General features: G+C 33.2%; 1 pseudogene; it reads right to left on the bottom strand.

Moving 5' to 3' along the window:
- Positions 1-3,311: 3,311 nt before the first annotated feature.
- On the bottom strand, positions 3,312-18,337 carry LOC128206193 (uncharacterized; annotated as a pseudogene).
- Positions 18,338-24,069: the final 5,732 nt, after the last annotated feature.

Here is a 24,069-nt window from a genome sequence, read left to right as displayed (position 1 = left end):
CCAACTAGATGTCTGCCATAAACTGTGTACATGCTTTTGTCTACCTTCGATTTACAGCATTTTAGACAGACATCATGAACAAGTCATAGTTACTGCACTTGTTATCCTTATTATACTCAACTCGCTCGAGACGCAAAGATGTATAGCCTTGATGTATTGACAGTTTGTATAACAAAAAGAGGTGAAAAAAGAAACCGGCCATATTGCAGGGACATTTCATCTGACTTTATTGTATAACCTAAATACTTATCGAGTGTGTAGTTTATTTCCTTAAGATATATTGTAATAGTTTTATACAATGTAAATGATCTGATTTTCAGAAGTACACTTAAAAATTCGCCTATACGACATAAAACCAAACAGCTATTCGTATCGGTACGGTTAACAAAACTTAATCGGGCGTAACGTTCTTATGACTATTTTGACCGGTTTTTACGTTAGCCGTTTTGCTTAGTATTTTTTTCCGTTTTAACGGTAGTCGTTTTGCCTAAATGTTAAACCGGTTTGTTAAAATGGATTCACTATCCTGCGCAATATGTGCAACTGTAAGGGAACGTAACCGCTGCTTAACGTGTGTCATAATTACCACTTTAATTGCCAAATTATAAACGTCAGAAAAATAAAACATCCTATTACTCCTTACGGAACCTGCGTTAAATGTTAATACCATTATTGTTTTTAAACTTTTTCAGCAATTGCTTTTCAGCATAGATGGAATGATAAAAAGACCTGTAGGATCAATGCATTATGGTAATTGTAACACTGCTTGATTTCGTTAAAAATAAATTGGTCAATAATTATCAATCTTAAACGCTGTGGAACTAAATGAAAAATGTGTTTAAAATATGTAAATGGTAAAAGAATGATAACTTACAACATTTCCTTGCATGACGATACATTGCATTCATTCCCCTTAAATATTTAAACCGTAAACAGAAAGCGCAGATTTAATAAAAAGCAATGAATACATGAATATATCCAATTACTGAAGTAACATGTTAGACTTAAATATGAGATACTCTTTTGTTGAATAAGGAAGTTTTGGTTTATACGAAGTAATGCATACCTTCCTATTCATTAGATTATTAATACTTAAAGTTTTGAATAAACTTCTACACATAAATATTGGTAGCGTTTATTAATTCAAATTCTCCTCTACCAGTAAATATAAAATATAATGAAGGTAACTATCTAAAGTTAAAGACAAAAATAACCACAGCCGCAGTTATAACGATTCGAACGTCTAGTTAAGACTATATATTTTGGGAGATGTATTAAATAACCTCTAAGTCTTCTTCATATTCATATTACTTCTACATTTTCTCGTGTACGTAATAAGCTGATGTTCAGCTGAGGATATCATGTTACGAACGCATTATTGTAAAATTTCTAAAATTTGAGATGAACGATAAAAGCACGGTCGTTGACTTAGCAACATCTTTGTATTTAAAAATTACAACAATTATTTAACTGTTCCCTGTTTACACTTCCAACCACGCGTTTTAGCACATTTAGCACATCGCCGATATTTTTTTTACCGCGGACGTTATCTTTTTCATCTAATTTACGTTTTACGACGCGATTAAAGCAAAGTGCCCATCGCGTTCATATTTATAATTCCCCCCGCGTTCCACCGCGTCGAGTCACCGCGATACGCGGAGTTGTGAAGTGTTGTGAATAAATGATAATTAAGGTAGCTGTCAATTCTCTGAATACGTTTTCTTTGTTCTTGTCCTTTACATATTATTCTAGTCAGTTTTATAAAACTGATTCAAACTCGACCGGTTCGTACTCAAAACGTAGTTTGACCCCTGAAAATTGCTTTGCATCTGTGACATTATTTAGACGCTATTGGCACCTTGTTCGGAAACAATCTTAATTTCGAATGACTTCACTAAACTTGTGTGCTTATGAATAAATACTTTATTGAGTCAATTAACGCACGCGCATAAAGATTTGCTACGTAACAGTAAAACGTATATTAGAACCCTTGAACAAAATACGTTGCCATGTACACATATTCACAACGGATCTCCTCAAGTAAAAGTTTGTGTTTGAAATACCAGGTGTTCTTCGGCGTGTCTCTCAATACTGGTTATAAACCACTAAACGTAATAAGATGCATAACTTCGATTGCACCATTCTTTCCGTGGATGGATTGGCCTTGAGATAATAAACTATACTTTACTTATGACGTTAGGTGTGACCACATGTTTTTTTAATCTTTTGTGCAGGAAGCCAAGCATTGCTCCTTTGACCAACATTATCACGAATATTCTTAATAGAGCGCAAGGAAATCGCATATCCCATTGATTTTAACTCATTTCAAATATTCAGGTACGCTTTGCCTTCAAAAGTCCAAGCACTAGTCCTTCTACTTTGTCACTTAATTTTAGACGCACCATCTTTCAAATGCTCTAAATTAATATTCTTAATAGAGCGCAAGGAAATCGCATATCCCATTGATTTTAACTCATTTCAAATATTCAGGTACGCCTTGCCTTCAAAAGTCCAAGCACTAGTCCATCTACTTTGTCACTTATTTTTAGACGCACCATCATTCAAATGCTCTAAATGGATATATAAACCTCAACATTGTGTATGTACACGCTGAATAAAAAGCAATTTTCACGAGATTTAAGTGCGATATTTATACAGCGTTGTAATTCTGTTGTTCAAATATAAGCCGGCCGTCTCTTGTATGTTTTGCTACATCAGCAATTCTAATAATAGCTTGTGTTAATACAATTTCATCACTTCAGCATGCGGGGATATTCATCACATTCAGTGATAGCTCTAGTACTCATTTCTTAGGTACAACCCACATTTTCAGCTACTTAAGGTATTAGCCATGTAATACTCACTTTTTTAAAAGCTAAAATAATCAACATAGTTACAATCATGATACACTATGGGACTTATATCCAAATTTTGAAGATTTTTTCACCATGAATTAAAAAGTTATTTGTGTTTTTTTGTGTCCACCCCCTAAACTTCATAACAACACAGAACGATATGTACATTTTTTAACTTTTTTTTAATTATTATCTCAAAATCAGAGATTGTGACTTAAAAACATAATTGCATGGTGATATAGACATTTGCTAACAGGAAAATAATGTTTCAATGACAATTGTATTGAAAAAAAAAGAAAAAAAAAACACTTTTACTTATCTTTGCACTATTCATAAAATAGCATTTTCTGATTAAAAAAAAAATACAGCAATTTTACTAAATTCATAATAAATAGTAAAATATAAGAACAGCTGGTGAAAATATTTTAAATATTTTCTTTGATGTCTACAGAACAATTTAAAAGTTATTTTTTGATAGTTTACCATGTACTTTGGAAGAAAATATACAATATGTCAAGTAACCATACATTTTACAGCCAATAAAAATGCTAAAAAATCAACTCAAATCTTGTTACATAGTGTAAATCTTAAGTTACTACAAATGTTATGTGTTTTATTACAAATTAATGTATTTTACCCAAGAAATTAAATCAGATTACATTCTTTAAACAGAACTGGTGGAATAAAAACCAGAATATGTTGGAAAAAATAAGTTCTCGGCTTAGAAATACAACCGCTAAGCAACATCGAGGGAAATTCAAATAATGGAACCAGTGTGATTTTATTTTAGTTATTGTTTTTTGTTTTCTTAATTATGATTACAACAAATATGATAGTTTCATGCAGGAATCTTTTAAACAGTTGTTATCATGCAAAAATATGTAACATTAAAGGGACTGTATGATAAAACAGTGAAAAAAAAGAAAATTGTTGAAAACTGACATAAACTTGGTATTGATGTGTACAATGCATTGGAACATACTAACTGAAGTACCAAATAGTTTACAATAAATTTATTTTTCACATTTTTTTCGTATTTTTTTCATTCTGGTGTATAGTCCCTTTAACTATGCATATATTTGAAAATTACTTTTCTTTTTCAAAATATTGTACCAGTTTTGGAATAACAACTTCCAGAGTTCTTTTGGTATTTGTAACACGTGGTTGTCCTTCTGAGTTTTTCATTGTAAATATGCTTAAAAGTCCATCTTCACCTGATCTATCATATATTTTTTTTAAATGTGGAACATTTAGACCAGATCCAGCTATATTTTCAGCAGTTGATGATTTCATTACACCAGATGCTACCAATCTGGATAAACTTGGCATGTTCTTGGCACGTTCTTTACAAGATAAAAAACTATATGCAGTATGCAGCTTTTGCTGGAAAACTATTTTCCAGTACGCTTTTATCTCCATGATCATTTACGACTTTAGAAACAAGGCTGGCTAAACTTTTTACATCTTCTTCCGCATTGTGTGCCTTGTATTCAATACCGAGAATATCGTGGACAATATCCTCTTGTTTATAGGAGGATCTCTTTGGGAACACTTTCCTGAATAAGGGCAATGAATCAATCATTCCATGTGTATGTTCCAGCAAAAAATCACACTGATGAACACTAGTATAGGCTGACATGATGACTGGAAAATCAAAACGCCTCCCATTGTGAGCAACAAGAAATGCGTTTTTATGCTTCTTGAGCCAGTTTAGGAAGTCGATGGAGGCTGATTTCCATGAACTTGGGGTCACAGGTCTACCATCCACCATCATTTCCCTGTCACCGACCATGGTTATGCCTGTCACCATTACTTATTTGTAAAAACAGCCTTTTTGTCATGAACATTAGAGGAATTTCACAAGTAGCAAAATGCTTCATGGGACTGTGAAATATAATATTATTTTATACGCACTCAACAAGTTCTTTTATCTATAATCTTAGACTGAACTCAACACGTAAGCTGTTCTTTTATCTTAAAAGAAGTAAAAAGTGATATTGTAAAAGCATTATTTTTAAAAACATATGTTTATACCGTCTACATGTATTCTTTCTGTGTGGTCTAATTGGAATCCCGCCATGTTCCTCGTCAATGTCTGTCCAGCCATCATCAGGTGCTGTTGACCAGGCCTGTTCAATCCTTGTTCTGTTTAGGACAGAAATAGCATGAAAACATACTGCTTTAAAAATTTTCATTACTTGTCATATAATTATTATAATGTTATTAATTAGGTGGTTTTAAGATGGTCGAGTTATTTGTCAGAGATCAGGAGTTTTGGTCTGAGTCAAAATAACTCGGCAATTTTGAAATCATATAACTACTACTGTAATGAGTAAAACTTCTGACATTGGGAGGAAAAACATCCAAAATAACCTAACAGTACCTGTATACTTTGATTGAAGCTTATTTCCTGTGTCCACTCATGGATTCTTCTTTTCAAAACTGGACTATAAAACAATTCATTTTGTACTAAATACTAAATTAATACCTTGTTGAAGGTGATGAATCTGGCAATAGACCAACTCCAAGGAATTCAACATAGTTGTCCATGGTCTTCATGGCTGTTGCAGATTCCTCCTCAGCAACATCTCTAACAAGTATTAAATTGGTCAATATGAGTACTAACAAATCAAACTTGCAAAACAATAATAAAAAAACCCTATTTCTGCATATCTTGAAAGATACAATTTAATGAAATTGTAATTCTGGGAAAAAAAGATGTCTGATAATCATTGGTTACCTTGAAATCATAACACTAAGATATATGTATGAATACATGTTCAGTACATCCTAAGAGCTTACTTCATCTCTGACACAAAAGCCTCATTTGCTGCTTTCCTGGTAGACTTGGCTGCTACATTTTCAACATACGATCCCGCTCGCCTTTCAATTGCCTGCAGGTTATTCCTATGGACTGGTTTTATGTTTAATGTTGACAACATATTGTTGACCTTGCTGGATCCACCCAAACCATCAATCATTGCTGAAAATATTTTAAAAAGGTAAAGCTACTGTAGCATTCATATCCCTATTACAAGGCTGCTGTAAACATATATATACAAATATTTATATTGCTTTATACTATTAAAACTGTATCAAATGAAAAGTGTACTGTCAGGAAGTTTTTTTCATACATAATATTTTTAACATATTACACTTTAAACAACAACTTAATACATATTAAAGACTTGAACACCGACCTGTACCAAGTTTTGTATTTGCAGCAAAGCATGGCATTCCCCTTTTCTTAACTCTGTGTGTTTTTTCCATAGGGAACACGGTTGATGGCAAGACAGTCATGATTTTGACATCTGACATACAAATAGCCTCCTAATCCCTTCTTTAGCTCACCAACCACATTGTCGAATGTTAAAGGTACAGGCCCCAGTCGGCATTCACAGCAATATTGTAATTGTTCCAGTAAAAATCCAACTTCAACTAGTCTTCGTCCAATTCTCCACCCACTTCTATCCACGTTTTGCGGCAAATCAATGTGACCGTCGGCATTACACTGGCTTTTTATACAATCCCCGGCATCGCAATTAAATGTATTTGTATAGTTGTGGTCAAATAAAACTTTCTTATCACGTTTAACGACTTTTTTTGGTGATTTACGTTTATAAAAGCGGCCGCGTTCGTCTCGTTCCGCCATCTTGAAAATTCCAATAACATTATTATTAACGCGAGGAAATACCTTCCGTTACTAAAAATAGTAACATCCAGTATAGGCCGAATACGTACGATGTTCGGCACGATTTGTAACGGAGAGTGGCGAAATGTGTCGATGTTATCCGATGTTTCCCGAGTTGTATTACATGGCTAATACCTTAAATTGCAAGGCAATCATAAAGCATTAGGCCTAATTATGTAGAATATCAAATTCGGAATCGGTTAAAGGTCCGCCTACTGCCACTCATCCAGATTTTTTAGTGCACAGTTTGTCGGCCAATGTAGTTGTTTTCGAAGTCATTTAGATGACCTGAATTAATATCTTAATAATTAAGACAAACAATTTCGTGATCCTCACTCCACCAATTCTTAATAATTCAATATTTACTTTATTTCATGAAAGCACTACGTAATACATGTCAGAACAGTATTTAATTTTTAACTGTTAATGAAATTATGATAACATATATCAAAATAAATTCTTCAACAAAAGAAATCAATTATTCTTAATGTAATTAAATGTGCTAAACAATGAAAACAAGTGAAAATACGATATACAGCTCTGTTATCAGAAACATGTTTTTTTTTTATACCAGCTGTGTAGTCTGTTTATTAATAAACACTAATCCTGGGAAGTCTTTTTCAAAATGATGATTAAGGAGGGCAAAAAGTCCGAACTGTATACTACACGAGCAATACGAGCGAATGCCTTTAGTCAATTCACAGACAATATTATGAGTTCTGAAATCGGTAGGCTCGTACTTGAAAAAGGACAAAAGCGTAAATAAAGCAATTGTGGAACCCTACTTAAAACAGAGTGCACACCAAAAAGGTTTATATGACATTAAAAGGATAGGCAAGGCCATGCAGGTTTTCATGTTCGGGGGCTGACTTAAAAAAAGCTGAATACTCGTCCACCTCTATGTTGTTTTTACAACAAAAGAAAACCAATAAGCCTGATGTGCACTTTAAAATAAGAAACACACTTTCTTTGGGAATAACTGTTTGCACTAACAAAATTTTAGACAGATTAACATTTAATTTCACTTGGACATATAGTTCGACAGCCAATACATTTTAATGAAAATAAATAAAATATTATTGTTACCAAACACCGTTTATTCTCGTTATTGAAATTATATAAAACTCGTTCGAGTTCTGTCTACCTGTAGTGCAAAAAGTGTTTTGTAACAAAGTAAATATTTACGTCCAAGCTTTCCGTGCAATGATAAGCAAGTGTACATGATAATATTGTTCTTATTTATATGCAGGCTACTTATTGCATGAAGAAGAAGAAAGTTTATTCAAGGAAATATAACACACAATATACATTTGAAATAGGCCAACATGACCCGTGATCAAATTCATCGAATACAATAGCTTACGTATACAAATTCAAATTTAAATAGCGAACAAGTAAACAAGTATAATTGTATCAAATAAATAGCAGCTGTACCTGTCATAAATACATAAATGATCTTAACTATGAAATATTATATTTATATCATAGTATTAACAACAGTGTCTACAAAATACAATAATACAACATGCATATGATATGTTTTAAATTAGAAGTTTAATTATTTTACAAAATATACTACTTGTGCGTTATATTCTTAGAAGTACAAACGTGTCTAACTTAAATGAATATGTCCCATTCCCACCCCCACTAAAGAGAGCGAAAACGAAATATTAGGAGGGTTTACAGGGAAAAGCTATGTCGATCTTAGTATTGTTTTGCTTACCAAATAAAATGCATTGTGATTTCAAAGAAAATGTTATAAAGCTGAGACCACACATAGTTTCTACTCATTATAAATCTATGCGTGAACATACGTTTTCCTTATTTCAAATGCATTAAATATATATACAGCTAAATTTTTTAAGATGTTTGCATTTTCAGACTTTAGCAACGAAACTGCCTTACACATGCTCGGCCTCTCCCTCTAATATTTCTTAATGTATTTACATCGTATGTCGTTGTACAAAAGACATTCAAATAACAGGTGGTACTCATTTTCTAACTTATTGCATGCTCTACATAAGCGATCATTTCTAGGAATATTTGTCCATCTTCCAGTCTCAACCGAGAGCCGATGTGATGATAATCGTAATTTAGTTAATGCTATTTTATATTTATTAATGTTTACATTCTTCATATATGACTGAAACTCCAAATTTGCAAACACTTTATAGAACGACGCTCTAGTTGAGTTTTCTAGTCTGCTGTACCAATTTTGGATAAAGATATCCTTTACTCGATGCTGAAAAATACTGATAAATGTTTTTGTGTTCCCCTACCCTTGGGCAATCCAGACTTCATAAAAACCATAATTGCACAACATATTTTTAACATTTACTGCCCACTTAATTTTTCTTGGGTTATTTTCAATTTCATTTAACATCGTTTTATACATAACCTTTGAATACTTTCTGTCACAGCAATCTAATATTTTAAACCAGTATTTTAAAATGTACGTCAATCGCATAGAAAACAAATCTGTTCTTCCTTATTCACCGTATACGAAATCATTTTGTGTCGAAGTTTTAACCCTTAATAAGTTCTTACAAAGCATTGTATGAATTATTTCTATATTGTTGGCACTGGAAAATCCCCAGACCTCAAAACCATAAAATAAGATGGGCTTAACTAATTTATCAAAAAGATCTAACACATGTTCAGTTGATATGTTGGCAAAACTCTGAAGATACCTTTTTAGTTAAAAAATAGCCTTATTTGCCGGACCTGATAGTGTTTTATAACATTCCATAAAAGATATGAAAACAATACCTAAATAACAATATCTTGATACAACATCTATTTCTGCGTCACCATAATTTTGAGGTAGTCTACCGCCTTTCCTAAATACAACAACTTTAGTCTTATTCTTATTTACAGATAGATTCCATCTGTTACAGTAGTCATGTAAAATGTTTAAATTACGTTGCATTTCCTCACTTGTTTTGGCAAATATTACAATATCATCTGCATACATCAATAGAAATAACTTGATTGTATCAATATCTATTCCTTTGGCTCCATTAAAAAAAATTCATCTTCTAAGTCATTTAGGTACATAAGAAAAATAAACGGGCTTAAACATTCCCCTTGACGAACACCAAGAAAACTTTCAAACCATGGAACCTTTGATTTAAGAGTAGATGCATAAATTTAACAGGGAATATCAAGTATCAAAGAAATTATATATATATATATTCAACAATTGATTTGTATAATCTACAAGTATAAATAATATGTTATTCCTTTGAGTGTATTTAAAGTGACACTCTTATTCAAAATCAATACATACACATGAATTACAAACAGAAAATTTGACTGATTAACATTAACTACTTACTAAATAATGCATTTATGCAAAATATGAACTACTGACAAGAAGATTGTAAGCGTGAATTTAAAAGCAGAAAGCGCAAAAATATTAAATGATTGGTGATCTGCATTATCAGCTGATGTTAACTTAGAATACACATATAAAAGAAATAAGTATACCATGTAGTAACAACTCGGTTAGCGTATGCATGAAAATCCGGACTCGTTGTCATTGCAATAGTTTTAAATTGCCGCAAGTGTCCGTAATTTCAAATTTTCAGTTTGTAAGCAGCCTTTTGTAGTTTTAATTCCTATTATTTTTCATTAAGCGGGAAGATTATGATGGTTCGTATGATCAAGATTGGATTGCTTCCATTCTGAAGCATTTGAATACAGTTCGTGCTATTGTCAGGGTATTGCCACGGTATTTAAGGTTCCCTCATCCTTGGGAAATATAGCTGGAGGATTAGTCATGACCATGCATTATTTTCAAGGTATCTCATGTATCTCTCATTATTAAAGACTCCCTCTTGCAGATCCTTTGCCAGTAATACATGCTTCTTGTGGGGTTGGCAGAGACTAAAAAGAGAAGTTGAATCCTAGAAACATATAGTGTATACTTTTAACGGTAATAATCGCGACATAATTAATACGTTCAATATTGCCCTTACCTTTTCATCAATTTTTTAAACTTTACAATATTAACGTGTATTCCGTACCTTTTTTTATGATTTCGACGCTTGTTTTGCAGCAATTTGTGCTGGTCTGGAAATATGATTGATAAAGCCTTCAAACCAATAATTGCATTTCATTTTTAATTAATCAAAAGCAAACAATGGACTGTTAAACTATTAAACTATAAGGGTAAAAAAGAAACAGATTAATTTAAATGAAAGGATGAATGTATGATCTATTTAGTGAAAATGAATTTGCCACATCTGCCAAAATATATCAGAAAAACAAAACATCTAAATTTTGATTATTAGAATATACCTTTTTGCGAAGAGGTAAATGACAGATAACCAAAGTGAAGGTCGAGCACGTATTTCCTTTGCTACATCAGATAGACCTGAAAATGCAAAGATTGAAAGTTGTCTATGTCGAGTGTTTTTGGCTAATACGCAGAGATGGTAATATAGGTCATCCTTATTGATGTAAAACCCTTAGCTCCTTAACCTTACGACATGTATAGCTTGCCACCTTGAAACGTTTATTGCAAATCTGATGATCTCATTGTGGTGATGAGATGTATATTATGTTTATGGCGTATTAATGAATAATATATTAAGTTATGATACATGATTAAATTCTGTAAAGTCAGTGCCTGTAACAAAATTAACTAGATCGGTTTTTGGCTTTTTTGACCAGATGAAAGGTAAGCTACAAACGCAGTTCATAGATTAAATGTAAATTAAGTATTATAATAATTATATAATGAAAAACAAGATTGGTATAAAATGGTTAGTTATGTATTTAAGTGTCAGGTTTTAATGTGTTGTTTTTTACCTTGTAACAACCAAATGTAATGCATAGCCACTTTTAAATTTTATAACTATACATATTTATATAAATTATTAAATAATCGAAGAAATTGTTAAAAGAATTAGCAGCACAATGTTCTTTGCTTTTGTTTCGAAGGAACTCACTCTCAAAAACTATATTTAATTTGAAAGAAGATTACAAATCGTCTCGAAGCTTGAAGGTGACAATAACACAACTGGAGTTGAAGTAAACTTAATACAGTAATATGTAGATAAAGTACAAAAAAAAACTGTCAGACTTTCTAGAAATTTAATTATGTAAAGCAATAATATAAAGATTGAAAACTGCTTTACTTAATTGAATGTCATAAATTCAGGATACTTGTTGATTTTAGCGAAAGGTCGTATTGTATTTAACGAATGCGATTAGAAAAGGATTTTCCGTTTCTTAAATGCTCATTTTCGAAGTTTATTTGTAAATTATTTTGTTTTCCTAAATACACCAATATTGAAAAGGGTGATAACTATACCGTTATCTGTGGGACGCTCCTCGCCCAGAATTAACAGTTGATGACGTAGCGGTCATTTTCTATTTTCGGTTCTTGGATAACAAGTTCTCGTAAGAGTGTTTTTATAGTTTTTTTTGTTTACTCTTTTTTATTTTAAAACAATAATGAACATTAATGCATGAGCTTTGATTTACCTTTCTTGATTCCAAAACATAGCAGTTATTGCACGAAAATATCCTTAAAGTTGACAGGGCATATCAAATTTACGACACCGGCAAGTTCCAACTAAGATTTTTCTTTGTTTTAAAATGTTTTTGGTCATGATACAGTATTCAGTAGTCAAAATATAATAACGTTAATACTTACAGCGTTGCAAGAATTCGAAGGCTCTTATAGCGAAGGTCTGGCAATTTTCGTATAAAAGGCTGTACCCTTTTTCCGTTTCGTTCTTAAAAAGCCAATCCATGAGCAAACGTACTACTGAATGCGCTTTAGCAACTTGACTGCAGGAAACCTTCGAGATCCTTTCTTTGCCACAAATGAATTTAAACACCTCCTCCCTTGTACCTCGCTGAACTAAAATACATTCGGTGTTCTTTTCAACTGAATACCATTTGCCATCACACGCACCAAAGATAACGAAATCGTGTCGAAAAATGGATGTAACAGGCTGCAATTTGATTAAATCATGCTGGCATTTTTCCACAGTGTGTATTAACGCATTTGGAATTATTTCTGAAAGAAATAGACTTTGTCACAACATATTTAACACAATTTCACCATCTGTTGTTATTCGTAGAATTTTTACAGTGGACTTATATATCTATAAAGATAGCGAGTTGAGTTTTATTTACTGCTAAGATAAGGTATTTTTCAATGACCAATATGTAAATAAAACTTTAATGCAGGCCTTTAACTTGAAAACGGTCACATTATTTTGCCTTTTAAACTGTGTCAATGTGATAATATTTATTACTGCAATGTAACTATTGTGTAGCAGAACGAACATTTTGGCTAAATGACGCAGTGCTATGATTTATCTGCCGTAACATTATGATTTAAAACAATATGATTAAGGTTTCAATTAAACATTCACGATTTCGAGATATGAAAGTTTTGAGTTTTTCATATATATATAAACTGCTACACAAAACAACCCGACGAGTGATATAAGCATTAAGCATGACTGTTATCTCGAATTGTAGTATTTTCACATAGGAGGCATCTTACAAGCATGTCAAAATTGAAGTGTGTTGTTTATGCAAATCGGGAAAAATATGATATTTTAATATGTTAAAAAATATATAAAAAGTGCTTTATATGTATATATATATATATATATATATATATATATATATATATATATATATATATATATATATATATATATATATATATATATATTTCAACTAAAATGTGAAAATAAATAGAGAGGGATTGAAATAAGCACACAAATATGTTTAATTAGATGTTTTCATGAACTTTAGGGCATCGACCATTAACAATTCACATTACCGCCTGATCCAAGCTACAGATTGTTTTAAAAATGCCTGTTGGTGTCATGCTATCAAAGCATAACTCAATTCGAGGCGGGTAATTATTAACATGCGAACTTCATAAGTTTTGTTCTTTAGTGGTTTGGTACTCATTCAAACAGCTATTCCCCAAATTTCGGATAATGTACTCCTTGCTCTGATTATGAATCTCTTCGACAAAGAATATTCATGAATATACTTGTTTGTCGGGGGTATTTGTACAAGTAGGAGGCAAATGGACATTAATGGCTAATTATACCTAATATTGCATTGTCATTTGGTTCTTTTATATACTTTTAAATAATCCCTTAAAGGACAATTCAAGATCTAACTAATTATTAAATGAACAACTGTTTATTTAATAACCTAGATTGGTGAAACCTGTGTTCGAGAACTTGAGGAGCTCGTGAACTATGGATGAAAGAAGTTGAAATAGCCTTTTTTTCTTCCAGAACTTTGGTTCAAAACTGATAAACTAAAAATTAATTGTATGTCTGCCTAATCCGAGGCCTTTTGAACTTAGATTCATAATTTCATAAAACTATTTGCCAGGAAAATTAATATTGATCAAATATTGTCACGATACAAACTTACTAATTCATGTACGTTCTAATAAATATCATTTGTAATTAAATAGTAAAAACGCAAATAAGCAAATATGCAGAGCTTGAAATACATATCTTGTTTATAGCTCTCAAGTTTATTTTGTTTCAAACCTTTTTGATGAATTGTCACTCTTTCAAGCCTATAATAGTGGGGTAAAAGCTGTAATGGTTTTTAAATATGTACTTATGTACGTATACGGACTGCATTAAAACATCAAACTTTGTAAGCGAATTCCATATTTTAGTTAGTAGTCACATGCACTAAAACGTTGGATACGTTTAAAAGTTTAAGGCAAGGTTTTGTTATAGGAATTGATTGAGTTTGACGTGGGTAAAATAAAGGAGACGGAAATAGAGCGGGGAAGTTGCAAAGAAGGCGGACAGGTAAGAAGATGATTCGAGAAGTACCAATGTATAGAAATAATCAGTTTGGCAAGCATAGTGCTGGTCGTTGATCGTTTCGTTGGTCTGGAACGTACCTGGCAATTTGTATCTGAATGTGATATATAGCATCACGATGTACGTTCACTGTGTGTCCGTCCGTCCGTTCGTCCGTACGTTTTTACCCGTTGCATTTTTGTCTTATCAATTACTTGACATAAGCTTGAAAAAACATGTAGAGTACCAAACGTATGTGTTTTCCGCTAAAATCTTTGTACTTAGCTGAAAGAACACGGTGACAATTAATCGGTGCTATTTTAACACTAATTTGTGTCTTAGCCATATCTTTTGAAAATGTCATTGGAATGCATTCAAACGTAACATGTGGTACACTATTTGTTGGCAGAACACTGTGTGTAAATATTTCGCACATACATTGTGCCCTTATCTCAAAGTTCAACAGTATACAATATGGAGTTTATAACACTAATTTGTTGCGACATCTTTTTAATTATTTAGTAAGGAAATGTGTTTTTTTACAAAGATGTTGATAACCATAGGAAAGTGAGTCACTCATAAAATGTGTGCTCTAATCCCGAAGGTAAAGTTGACACATGGAACTTCGTCTAGTCCCAGTAATGCTATTCTATAAAACGTTATGTATAAATTCGGTGCTAATCGTTAATTTCCAATTCATCTGGCTCTCGGTGAAAAATGTAATAAATTGACTAAGAGATAAAATTGAGTTCCCCTTTGTTTATGAAATGCTAAAACTATATTTTATATATTAACGCCTGTGTTTTCTTATTTTAACAAATGTTATTATTACACTGACAAGGGAAGCTGGTGGTAATTTGTCACGATTATTAGACCGCTATTAGTCTTTTTAATAAACTTAACAAGCCAACAAAAAATATGAAAGGAGCAGATTTATTGTGGAAGTTAATTTCAGAATTTGCGGATAGCATAAAGGAAGTCAACAATATTCGTGAATGATAATTAGTAAAATATTCTGACAGCCTATTGATAGCTAATTTGTGATAACTAAAAAACAAAACAAAAGCAATAATTAACAAAAGATGTTCAAAAAGGTTTGAAAAAAAATAATATCGAACACATGCGACCCTGCAAATTATGATCGGTGAAGCATTGCGTTTCGTGCGACCATCATATACAAGCGGCTAGTATCTTAGTCATTTAGGTCCAAAGTTTCTCAAACATTGACAGGAGGCATATAATCTCTTCGAAGCTTAGCCAAAGAGGCCCAGAGACGCGTTTGGCATTAAAATCGAGAGAAAGGAAGCTGATAATTGTAGCTGTGTCTTGAAACCTTTTGCAGTCAGTCAGGAGTATTTGGGACGGAAGCCTCATAGCGCTCGAATTATCAAACATATTTGGGCTCGTGTACCTATCTGTAAAGATTGCTACAATATCACTGAATTGTGTTTACTGAAAGTCACAGGCACCTAATGATCTACTCGTTTAACACCAAGAGCATAAGGCTTATTACTTCTTTTAAAAATAGCTATTTACAGCTTTATAAAAATGAACATGAGCCAACGGCCTATTCATTTACACCACTTATTGATCGCTAAGGTTCACTGAAATTCAAAATGTGTTTCTATAGGTACTTAGACTGATTTATTTAAAGTCCCTCGGGTCAACGGTTAGTGTTTTCGTTTCATAGCATTAAATCATCGCTTTGTCGACATTTGCATTTACACCGATTAATAGAGATTTAAATGCACGAGATGTATACATATGTTCATACGATTTTCATAAGACAACTGAGTTGAAACAGGGTCACTTTTAAGTAGGCAAAGCCTGTGTTGATTTTGATATGAAAATGGTACTCCATTTGGAATAAGCTCCAAGAAGTGCAATCCTATATTAGCTTACAAGTGTAAACTTCATGTTTACCAACTGTATTTTTAAGCCCAGAAGCATATGCCTGTAATTGAGAATTTAGCATTATGTGATAACACTATTTTATATTGAGATAATAAGATGCCAAGTATAATTTAGCTATATCATTTCAATATTAAATTTACTTTATGTCAAATGTGTTTCGGCTTAAAACATAATAAATCATTAAACCAATAATTCCATTAATCACTTACCACCCCTTGTCGAATATATTGGATACTCTTCGAGTCTATATTGATTTTATCCCTTTTTCGAGTATAGAACACGAATCATGTCCAACGAAATAGTTGAAATTTGCATAAAGAAAAGATATATGGTTGCTATTGGCCCATACGACTTGGGCATTGTAGTAAGGCCCTTAGAATGGGTTAAAAACATAGCCTTGTTTGTTCCAACAAAGCTGTTGGCCAAAAAGAGCCCTGCATAACCACGACTTATACGACGCACTATTCAATATATGCCTAAGTCATAACGTTTACCTTTATAGTTATCGACCTTTTGAATCTGTTTTCGCTTATAGTCGTAAAATTGACATTCCAGGCAGTCTCGTTCGCAATAAATAACGATAGTGTCAGATGTTGACGATGTTGCTGCCGAAGAGCCGAACATATAACTCGAATGCGATGTCATTATCTACAAAACGATGTAAATAATACGTTAATTACATACACAGTGGTGAGGTTATACGTTTTAAGGATTGATATGTATTTGGTTTGCAGCATTTGAAGCATTTCACATAAATTGTTCATTCCTTACACATTTTATATATCAATTAACATTTAAAGTATGAAAAAGACCTATTTAATATCTCGTAGCTCGCTTAATATTAAGGAAGAAATATTAACCCTATTTGAATATGTTTCCATAGTATCAAGAACATCACCATTGAGATCAAACACCCTATTGGTTGTAAGGTGAAAACCGAAACAATTTAGAAGAACCAAATCCTTTCTCAAATTAGTACCCTCACCCATTTTTTTAAGTAGAACCATCAACCTTTTTTGAATTAGAATCCTTACCTTTTTTTCAAATTAGTACCCTAACACTTTTTTTAAATCAGTACCATCACCCTTTTTAATTATTACCCTAAACCTTTTTTAAATCAGTACCATCACCCTTTTTGTTTAGTACCCTCAACCTTTTTTTTAAATTAGTACCATCACCTTTTTAAATAGTACCCTCAACCCTTTTTAAATAAGAAACCTCAACCCTATTTGAGTTAGTTACCACAACCTCTTTTGAATTAGTAATCTCACCCTTTTTGTGAATCAGAAGACTCACCCTTTTTAAATTATCACACTCACTCTTTTTTGATTAATACCCTCATCAGAATTGTAAATCAGTAGCCTCAACCTTTTTTAAATTAATACCCTCAACCTCTTTTGAAATAGTACCCTCATCCTTATTTAAATTAGTACCTTCAACCTTTTTTGAATTGGCACACTCAGCCTTTTTTAATTAGCACCTTCAATCTTTTTAAAATAGTACCCTCAACCTTTTAATTAGTACCCTCAACCTTTTTGTGAATCAGTACCCTCATTCATTTTTAATAGTACCCTCGCCATTTTTTGATTTTAAATAAGTACCTTCACACTCTCTATCTCTAAAAACCATCTCCATTTCTCGAATTAGCACCCCCACCCTTTATTGGAATAGTTTCTCTACCCTTTTTCAAATTATGACCTCTTCCTTTCACGAAAAAATACTCTAAACATTTATCGAATTATTCATTGCAACACACGACAAAATTGGTGATCATTATATTAAACCAACTGAAACAATTCTGATACAGACAAATGTTGATAAAGAACTGAACATGAAATAAATAAATGTACGACTGTATTACATAAACAATACCAAACTATATACCTTTTCTCTTCAGAATGTGTGAATATCCTGTTTGATATAAAGCAATTCGTGTCAATCCGTAAAGAAGCAACTACTAAAAACAGACTACATTCGTTTTCATGTGCTTATATAAGTTCAAAATTGGAATACCCATGTTTACTGAGACTTTAAATCAATATCGGCAATCTAAACACTGATTATTGGAGTAGTTCAATGCAACGCGGTATTGACTGCAAATTACGCAATTGAGACGCATATAGAATGATTATTTAGCGACGCATATAACCACACCTTGCGCGCTTAAAAATGACACGATACTTCATATCATTTATCTTTAAAAAAAATAATACTGGAACGAAATATAAATAAGGACATGTGTCACAACATATTTCAACATACCAATATGCATTAAGGCCCCGCTTCTACAGGTTTAGAATATATTTTACCAAACAAGTTGTATAAACTTGTCATATATACCAAGTTTGGTCACACTATGACAACCCTTACTTGAGTTATTCAGTACTAACCATTTTTTTTCTTTTTTAGCAACAATGACCTTGACCTAGACCATAGCTTTCGGGGCCCAAAACATAATCTCAGGAAAGGTCTCTATGAACTCTTCCTATATACCAAGTTTGGTCACAATATGTAGACCCTTACTTAAGTTCTTCAATACCAGCCATTTTTCTATTAATAGTAACATTGACCTTGATCGTTTGGGGCCCTTAGGATCAAGGTCACTGTTACAAACGCATTCCCCTAAAATGTCTCCATAAACTCTTCGTATATACCAAGTTTGGTCTCTTTATGTAAAACCTAATTAAAATTATTCGATACATAAGGTGACTTTGATGCTGCCCTCCCATCAGCCCGCCCGAACAATGACACAAGTCATTCAAATAAATTGTTTTCCCTTTATGAAAATGTGTTTAAGAATATAAAAATGTGCCTTTCAAAGGAAATTGAAATAAAATCTAAAATAAACAAACAAAATGTTCAAGGGCCATAATTTATATAAGCCTCCAATTGTCGTTTCTGTATATTTGATGGAAATTTGTAAGCAATGAATCCATCAATTTGTCATTAATACAACTTTTGTTGGACTTTGACTTAAGAATTGCAATGTTTAAAAGCATCAACATTGAATAAGAGGGAGTTTCATTATTTCAAACTTAATGGTCTGCTTTAAAATATTCAACGTCTTCGATGATCAATGGCCTTGTATTTCATTATACGATCGCGTGCACGTTTACTTGAGTGGGTGTTTTGTATTGATTCAGACCAAAGCAATCAGGAAGATAGTTCGACTACTGCGTATCGTAAACATGCAACTCAACTTAATTTATGTAAACGGGTGTTTTATCTGTTCAAAATGTATAAGGCAGACTTCAATCAATCTATTTAGGGTAGACGATCGCACTCAAAATAGGTCGATTCGATAATTCTTTACAGGAATTTGATTTAATATCATTTTTTTGTTAATAGAAAGGACGCAAAAGCAAGGAACACAGAAGAGTGCTTGCTTACCGTCGTGTTTCACATGCTTATCGCTTAAAATGCCTTAATAATCATGTACAATTCAAGCATTGGATTATGCTTACAAACCAGTAACATACACGTTTATTTTACTTTTATAGAAATACATTACATTCTAGTTGTGGTTTTACAATATGCAATCTTTATACACTCCTCAAAAAAATTTAAGGACCACTATTTCATACCATTATTTTAAAACAGTACACGTATTGATTATTTTTCCATTGAAGTACAAGTATACATGGGTGTATAGGGTACATGTAGAACACAGTTAATCGTGCATAACTGCACGGTTAAATTGAGGATTTTTATTTTGTTTGGGTCACCCTGCGATATTGAGTGTTTCTTGCCATTCTTTAAAACAGTCGGTTTTGTAGTGTTACTAATTAAACACATTTTTGTGTAAAGTTTGGATAGTTTTAGACTTGAACAGTAATTATACGAAAATTATGCCTTTAAGGAGACATTTACCGCTTGGTGATATGGAACGAATGGTTTTAATGTTGTTGGCCGGCTATACACAACGTCACGTTGGACGTCAGTTAAACGTAAGCCATCTTGTGGTCGGTCGTGTGTGGCAGAGTTACCTGGATACTGGCTCTGTTGTTGAACGGGCAGGAAGAGGTAGTCCGAGAAAAACAACGGACCGTGATGACCGTTATAGTGTTAATATGGCTTAACGTGGGAGGTTAAACGCTCAAACGTTGAATGCAAACTTCCGTGTGGCATCTGGGATTCGAATCTGTGAACAAACTGTAAGAAATAGACTTCCCGCTGCCTATATTCGTGCTCGGAGGCCAGCTGACTGCCCTCCATTGAAACCAGGCCACAGGAGGTTAAGGTTGGCTTTTTCTCAAGACCACCATACCATTCCACTAGCTAGACTCCGGTCAGTCCTGTTTACTGATAGTCGAAGTTTTGTGTTGCCTTCAATGACGGCAGGAAACGTGTGTGGCGGCAGAAAAATGAGCGATTCAAGGACTGTTGCATCCAGGAACACGATAGGTTCGGTGGCCCGTCAGTACTTGTTTGGGTTTGGGGTCTCCTATATTCGTTCTACTGACTTGTACGTCATCCAAAACGGTTCTTTAACCGGTGTTCGCCATCGAGATGCATTTGTGCGACCTTATGCTGGTGCTGTTGGCCAGGACTTTGTGCTTATGGACGATAACGCCCGTCCGCACCGGGCTCGTGTTGTCAATTACCACCTTGAACGCGAAGAAATAGAGAGTATGAACTGGCCTGCCCGCTGTCCTGATCGTAATCCAATAGAGCATGTATTGGACATATTTCAACGACAGATCAGTGGGCGGCCAGCTCAACCACATACCCGGGAGGACCTAGCACAAGCGCTCATGGAGTTGGCAAGAATACCTCGTCCTGTAATCAGGAAACTGATTCGCAGCTTCAATTCCAGTTGTAGGGCTGTGATTAACGCTAGAGGTGGTCACACGCGATATTAACTTTACTTGGTGTCTGATTTTCAACATGTAACATTGCTGTTTGTAAAATTTCATGCCCCAACCACCGATATGCAAACGTTCAAATTTTAGTAGTGATCACACCTTTTGATCTCACATGTGTTTACTATTGTTATTCGCTATAAAGTACTTTTACAATTGTTAACGACAGATATCATGTAGTTCATATAATAAATTGTTTTGTTTGTAATAATTAAATTGATGAAATTATAGCCCTCTTATTTTGTGGTCCTTAAATTATTTTGAGGAGTATATACATATTAACTTAGTTTGAAATTTAAAATATCTGTTTTTAACAAACATAACAAAATAATATTGAACAAGGAAGTTTAAATTCAAAGTTCATATTTGCATTTAATATTGCACCAGTGCTTGATTTCCTTGAATACAGTCATAAATACTGTCGCGTGTGAAGGATCGTTTGTTTGAACAAAATATATTAAAAGGGCGTTCTCAAAGTAATCTGCCGTATTGACAATGCTCATGTTATGATTAACGTTATACAAACAATATAGGAAGATATTCAGATGGATGAGAGTCACAAGATTCAGCAGTAAAAGATACTACCGTTTAAAAACAGAAATAATGTTTTTAATAACGACTATCATTGATCATCAGTAAATTGGTTACCTCCATAATGTTCTGTTCACTTTCTAAGCGAAAACATCTCAGGTAAAATCATTTGAAACGTGTTTGTCTGTAAAGTAGTTTAAATAAATATTTGAACCGTCCAAGTGTTCCTATGGCAAACATCAATGTATTTCCAAATTTTAAAAACATAAATGTCACATATTCCCTGTATCATTAGCAAACGCATGCAAATTTCTTCATTGCTACATTTTTGATTACATAACTCAATAATACAGTGAACTTCTGGGACAAGCCATGTTCAATCATTCGTCCTTAACAGAGAGACTGTAGGTGTAATTGGTACACATGCAAGTTTGTGGAAACGCAAGTCGCTCATCATGATTTGGTTTTTATTTGAATAATACAAGTGTATACTTTTTCCTATAAAAGATCGCTGTGATTAAACATTGTTTCTTGTTACATTTCATCTCAAATCCAAACTATCTACTGATAGCTTGTTTAGGTGGTGCATGTGCATGTTATTGAAATGCATGTTGACGTGCATATTGCGTCTGTGACCCTTCATCCTGCGTCGCACAACCAACGCTGCAAATGTGAACCACAGAAACGTAAAGATATCTGCAAGTATGTTCACAGTTGTATCTATATTTTCCAGGTGAACATCTTTCACAAACCAAGACTTTTATTGAACTGATTAATATTTCTATTGCGGCAGTTAACTTAAATCTGAATTGAAATATTCCTTATTCATTTACCTTGGTTTTTACTGCTTCAATCGATATTTGATATTTAAAACCAATCATTTTGCTGTGAATGTATGTGAGATCAGATGTCAGGCAGTTCTTTTGTAATCTTATCGATTCACTTCAATGCATTAATATACCACTTAACCATATATTCTGTCTTGTCTTTGTTTACAAAACAGAACCGATAATGGGATCAGAGGGACAGAAAGAGTTGTATTAATATAACAAAAAAAAACTGCAAGAACAAATCCAGCTGAAAATTATACTTTGCACTTTTTAAAGGCACGGTGGTTAAAGCCTCAAGAATTATAAACGAGAAACACACACAGTCACAATGCAACATGAACGTATCATTTTCCAGAAGAGTTACATTGTCGTGTTTTACTTCAATTTAAGTGACGTTACTATTGGAAATGGCAGGTCTCAACAACTTCTTCTTCGGTACCAAGGTAAATAGAAAATATACAGTATTATAGACTGAGCAAACTATCTTGGGTTTTAATAAATATTTAAATGGCTGTGAGGTATGATATTTGAGATCAGAATTGCAAGTGATATTGGTATAATATACATAGAATATTATTATTTATATAACAAGCGCGTAGCAGTCTCTAAGATCTTGATGGGGCTACTTGTATCTCAGACAAAATAAAGGAGAGGGGAGGTTTGATGGCAAGTCAAGCTTTTGTCAATGGGGTATGGACCAATTCGGGCAATTCCGAGTGGCGCATTGCAGTCTCATTGATCGCGAGGGGGCAAGGACATGAGCGACATGGGCATTCTGTAAAAAACTGGATATCACTCAATAGTGGAAACTGATATTACACGCTAATTTAGCCATTTTCAATAAGGTTTTGTGGTTAATTAATGACAATGGACAAAACATCGAAATAGTAGGACATGCCGAACTCGTTTCAACTCACCCAAGTGGAAGAACAATAGACCACCTACCCCACCCAGTATTATATACGGAAGTGAAGTTAGTAAGATTATGTCGTTTCACATTACGTTATATTGCTATATTTTCATACAAAGAAAATTGTCTGATAAAACAACTATTTTAATAGTATTTGATGAACGCTCATAATTTGTGAATACTTGTAGGGTAAGAAAATATTTAAAGAAAGTGAAAATGCCTATGAATTTTATACCCTTTTGATTCTTTTGATATATAGTTCTTTGAACAGTTGACTCATAACAGGAACACAATATTGATATCCGTGTTAACATGTGGTTTTCTGCTCTTGAATGTTTTTACTATAACGCCCCTTGAACACTAAAACCAAGTATTGTATGCCCAGACGTATGTTGTTTTTTTTCTTTACAGGGTCGTCATTTCTTGATATACTTTGTCATGTCTTGTCCAGTGACTTCATTTCTGGACCGCTGTATTCATTTTTTTTATCATCATGTTTGCGTATGAGTGAAACTCCGGATTTTTCCGAATTGCAACTCTTTATTACTCCACCTTCTCCTGACATCAACAGCATTGTGTAGGTATTATTCCTTTTATCTTCCTTTAAGTGGATGGCATTTAATTTTTGATATGATCCAGATTGGGCTATCCTATCTCCA

The sequence above is a fragment of the Mya arenaria genome, chromosome 10 (genome assembly GCF_026914265.1).
Source record: "Mya arenaria isolate MELC-2E11 chromosome 10, ASM2691426v1".
In the NCBI taxonomy this organism is placed as follows: Eukaryota; Metazoa; Mollusca; class Bivalvia; order Myida; family Myidae; genus Mya; species Mya arenaria.
The sequence above is the reverse complement of the archived record's forward strand: the minus strand, read 5'-3'. Positions and strand labels throughout refer to the sequence as shown.